This window comes from Muntiacus reevesi, chromosome 2, assembly GCF_963930625.1.
Source record: "Muntiacus reevesi chromosome 2, mMunRee1.1, whole genome shotgun sequence".
NCBI lineage: Eukaryota > Metazoa > Chordata > Mammalia > Artiodactyla > Cervidae > Muntiacus > Muntiacus reevesi.
In genome coordinates this window covers 24,248,909-24,254,262 of record NC_089250.1, presented here as the reverse complement: position 1 = coordinate 24,254,262, position 5,354 = coordinate 24,248,909, and the positions used below count along the sequence as shown (strand labels likewise).

Below are 5,354 nucleotides of genomic sequence, written 5' to 3'. Positions count from 1 at the left end.
TTTCCCTCCTTTGCCTTTGCTTCTTTTCCAGGATTTCTGTGTGCCCTACTCTGTTGCATAAAGAATAGTTCCCTATGGACGACTTCTGATGCTCACTTTCTGATGACAACTCTCTAGTTGGTGATAAACAATACAAAAGCTTTAACTTCCAACCACTCATCCATTTGCCCTTCAAATTACAATGTAAGATCTAGTATTGTCACTTTCAAGTGGTTTAGAGTTTTCACCCTTCCACTCTTCAGTCCTTCTAAATAGGACTGGCTAAAGGAGAATTGTATTTTAAATGCAATATCATCCAAAAGTGAGTGTAGGGGAAGTGTACTTCCTAAGAATAAAGTAATACTTGCAAAAACATTTTTTGCAGCCTACTGTTTGGTTTTGTATATTCAAAATGTCACTCAATACTTTGCATACAAGGCTTTTATAGCTCCAAGTTAAGATGAATGCTGGCTACCATGAAACAACCTTGTTAAACTTTGCTTGAGGGAAGGGCTTAACTTTAAATATGGCGTTCCACAGGAAAAAAAGGGAAGTTCCTAAAAGCCTTAATTAACCTTTACTCATTTCAGCATATATTATCCTCCAGAGAAGATTGGACCCTCGTGGCTAACAGTTCTCCAAAGGACAAGGCTATTTGGTTAACTTACACCAAGGGTGGAGACTGAGAATTTAAACTCTGCACTGCTTATGCAGCAAAAACATTTTCAAAACACTAATCAATTTCAATGAAGCCTCCATAATTGAAATTTCTCATTTTAGATTTTTTAATTCACCTTAGGACAATAACATTTAAAATGCATTCGGCTTTTCATGAAGATGGCGCTGAAGGCGAAGAAGGAAGCCCCTGTCCCTCCCAAAGCTAAAGCCAAAGCAAAGGCCTCGAGGGCCAAGAAGGCAGTGCTGAAAGGGGTCCACAGCCACAAAAACATAAGATCTGGACATCACCCACCTTCTGGCAGCCCACACTGTGGCTAATATTCAAGGTAGTCCAATATCCTCGGAAGAACGCCCCTAGGAGAAACAAACTTGACCACTAGGCCATCATCAAATTCCCCCTCACCACCAAGTCAGCCATGAGGAAAACAGAAGACAACAACACGTTGGTATTCACTGAGGATGTCAAAGCCAATGAGAACCAAGTTAAACAGGCTATGAAGCTCTGCAACTTTGATATGGCTAAAGTCAGCACCCTAATCAGGCCTGATGGACAGAAGAAAGCATATGTTCAACTGACTCCTGACTATGATGCTTAGGATGTTGACAACAAAACTGGGATTATCTAAACTGAGTCCAGGGATTTCCCTGCTAGTCCAGCGACTGACACTGCGCTCCCAACGCAGAGGGCCTGGGCTGGATCCCTGGTCAGGGAACCAGACCCCACATGCCGCAACTAAGAGACAGCACGGCCAAATAGATAAACAAAAACTCTGAATAAACTGAGACCAGCTGGCTAATTCTAAAACAAAAGTTTTCAGTACAAAAATAAAGCATTCAAACTCTTTATAAATGAACTACGTAAGTTTATACTTTTTGCACCATGAAGATTAAAGAATACAGTCTTTTATGAACAATTTAAATTTTAATTTTACTATTCATCATTTTTATAGAAAGCAAAGGGAGTTTGGTTTTAAACAAAATAATCTTGATAAAGTCACTTTACTTTTCTCTCATATATAAACGTGAGATGTTTAGACCATAAAACCGCTAATAATCCCTCTGGCTGTAAGAGCTTATGAAGTGATAAAAAAGAAACTTTGGCTCAATTTGGACCTTTCCATATTTTTGCTGTGCTTATATCCCTTACATTATAATAATAATGCTGTAGAACTTAACTTTTCTTGAGGTACTTTCAAACCCATTATCTCATCTACTCATGGAAAGATGTAGTTGGGGAGAAAAGATCTTCATATTCTTGCTCACATATTTTTCTCTGATAACTGCTAAGCCTGGCAAATTTATCAAAGTCATAAAATCCTGACCTGGAAAGGTCACTTAATTTATACCTTTTTGCAGCCTTCAATGAAGCCAAGGATCAGAGCAACACTGAGTTTTTCAGACTTCATCCTGTGCCTCTTGATTAATTTAGACCCTAAGTGATTATTTTTTACTTCCTATTTTTTAAAAAATCTGCTAAATGATTTTAAATGGCAAACTAAAACACAATGTACATCCCTGCAAGAAAAGAAACATGACAGGCTACAAATAATGTTTTATTTCAGAGTAAGATCTCACCAAGGAAGCATAAGCGGATAATCACTTAGAGAAGTTTCAAACATGAGATGGCTTAATTTTGGAATGGAGGATTATGAGTGGCTGATAATACAAAAATCTGGGAGGCTTCTTCCACATACATTCCTTTTAGTTTTTCCATAACTTACTTATATACTCACTCAGTAATTGTATTGAGTACTTGTTACCAGCTCTCCTCAGTGTTTGCTGTCTTTTGGGGATATAAAGATGAATAATAATGGAAAATAGCTAACATTTACTGAGTATCTAGTGTGTGCTTAGCTATGCTAAGTGCTTCATGTGCAATTTAAGCCAACCTTAAGCTGCACTGCCAGGAAATGGTGGCACCTGGGTTCTAACACTGATCTGCTTGCCTGGACTCGATGTTGTTGAGTGCCTCTCATTTTAAGAGTAAGCCAGAGTTCTAGCTGTCAAGGGGATTCCCAAAATCTAGCAAGCGGGGTCATCTGCTAATTCTTTCCCAAAATTGATACTTACTTCTAAGTTGTTAATTTGTGTCAATGATTCTTCTCCCACCCCCCCCCCCAAATAAAACAACACAAGTTCAGAAGTTATCTCTATAGAGAACTTTTTTCAGTTCCTTAAATACGCGTTTGTTAATTACCTGGTAATTGTTTAGTGCCTTTTTAAATGAAGTGTGAAGTCACTGAAATACTGTGAAAATTTTGGTATAATTTATGACTTTTCCTTGGGGACTGCTTCATACTGAAATTAGCAGCTACCTTCTCAAGCTTTAAGTAAATGAGCAGTTGGGGCATCAAAGAGAAGGGTCCTACAATTACTACTTGATTTTTGTAAAAAAATAAAACTCATATTGATAAGGATACAATGAAAGAGTCACTAACTGGGAATGTGTGAATCGGTACAACTTTCTCAAAAGCAATTTGAATTCATTCTAGAAAGATGTTCATGCCTTTTGACTAACTCCACCTCTTAGCCAGAATCTATCCTAGGGAATGGACCTGGTACTTGAACCACAGCATATTGATATGCATGTTCACCGGCCCTTAATAGTAATACCACAATATTATATTTATACTCATGTTTACTAGCCTTTCATAGTAATGCCACAATATTGAAAGCAAGTTATAAGTGCATAAGAATATGGAAATGAGTAAATACACTAGAATACATAAATTACACACTGAGATGTACACTCGTTTTATGTCATCTTTTCCAAATATTTTGAGTGATACTGGAAAATATTCACCATAAAATTTTAAGTGAGAACAACAGGATCAAACCATTACATACATGAAGATCTTTCTTAAAGATAGATAATTACAGAGAGAAAGAGAAGGAAAAACTGGACCAGATATATAAGCATTAAAAAGAGCTATAATGAAACAAAACAAAAAATTCTCAAGGCAATCAATCAGTAATAAAAGTTATTTTTTAAAAACCAAGGGAGAGTCACTTAGGATTAAGCAATGGTTTCTTAGATATTATATCAAATCACCAGCAACAAACAAAAAAATAAACTGAACATCATCAAAATTTTGTGCATCAAGGGGACACCATCAGGAAAATGAAAGGACAGCTCACAGAGTAGGAAGACATTTTGCGAACCATATGTCTTCTAGGGAAATTGTAACTAGAATATAAAACGAGCTACTACGACTCATTAATAAAAGATAAGTAACCCATTTTGAAAAATGGTCAAACGAACTGATATTGTTGTCCAGAGAAGGCAAACAAATGCCCACTAGGCACATGAAAAGATGCTCACATAATTAGCCATCAAAGAAATGCAAACCCAAACCACAGTGAGATACCACTTCACACTTACTAGAATTGCTATAGCCAAAATCTCAGATAATAGCAAGTATTGAGGAGTATGCAGCGAAACGAATCCTCATACACTGCTGAGGGGAATGCAAAGTGGTGCAGCTACTTTGGAAAACAATCTAGTAGTTCTTCAAATGATGAAGTAGTAGGTTACCATTTTTGTTGTTGTTTAGTCGCTTAGTTGTCTGACCCTTTTGTGACTCCATGGACTGTAGCCCACCAGGTTCCTCTGTCCATGAGGTTTTCTAGGCAAGATACTGGAGTAGGTTGGCATTTCCTTCTCCAGAAAATCTTCCCAACCCAGGGATCAAATCCAAGTCTCCTGCATTGCAGGTGGATTCTTTACCACTGAGTCAGGAGAGAAGATCTAGTATGCTACCATTTTGTTGTTTAGTTGCTCAGTTGTGTCCAACTTTTGTGACCCCATGGACTGTAGCCCGCCAGGCTCCTCTGGCCATGGGATTTTCCAGGCAAGAATACTGGAGTGGGCTGCCATTCCCTTCTCTCTACGGCCCAGCCATTCCACTCATAGGCACATACTGAGGAGAAATGAAAACATATGTCCATGCAAAAATTTGCATATGAATGTTCATTAAACATTATTCATAATAGCCAAAGTGAAAACAACCCAATTATCCATCAAACAACAAACAGATAAATAAAATGGACTATATACAATGGACTATTACTCAGCAATAAAAATAAACAAAGTACTGATCTGTGTTGCAACATGGGTGAACCTTGAAAGTAAAAGCAGTCAGTCATAAAGAACCACACACTGCATGATTCCAGCTGTCTGAAATATTCAGAACAGGCAAATCTAGAGAGAGAGGAAATAGATTAGTGGTAAACTAAGGCAAAGGTGGGAGGTGGATAAGGAGAAGGGTGTTGAGGGGGACAGCAGCTAGGCAGGGCGTTTCTTCTGGAGATAACGAAAAAGTTCTAAGATTGACTGTGATGATGGCTGCACAATTCTGTGAATATACTAAAAGCCACTGAATTGTGCACTTTAAGTGAGTGAATTGCATGGTAAGTGAACTATATCCCAATAAAGCTGAATTTTTTAAACCAGAAAAAAGAATAATTATTCTTATTATTTCATTCACCAACTTTACACCAACAACCTTACACCACTCATACTATGACTTGTGTTAGGCACAGTGGAAGACACACAAACAAAGAGAACCCCTTGTTTTCAAGGAGTTCACATGAACTAACACTAACATATGCCATTAGTAACAGTCACCATGTGTGTTATTCACTCAGTCGTGTCCAACTCTTTGTGATCCCATAGACTGTAGCCCGCCAGGCTCCTC

At 37.9% G+C, this 5,354-nt stretch overlaps 1 pseudogene; it reads left to right on the top strand.

Annotated features, from left to right (window-relative positions):
- The first annotated feature begins 816 nt into the window (after positions 1–816).
- On the top strand, positions 817–1,283 carry LOC136157798 (large ribosomal subunit protein uL23 pseudogene; annotated as a pseudogene).
- The last annotated feature ends 4,071 nt before the right edge of the window (positions 1,284–5,354 follow it).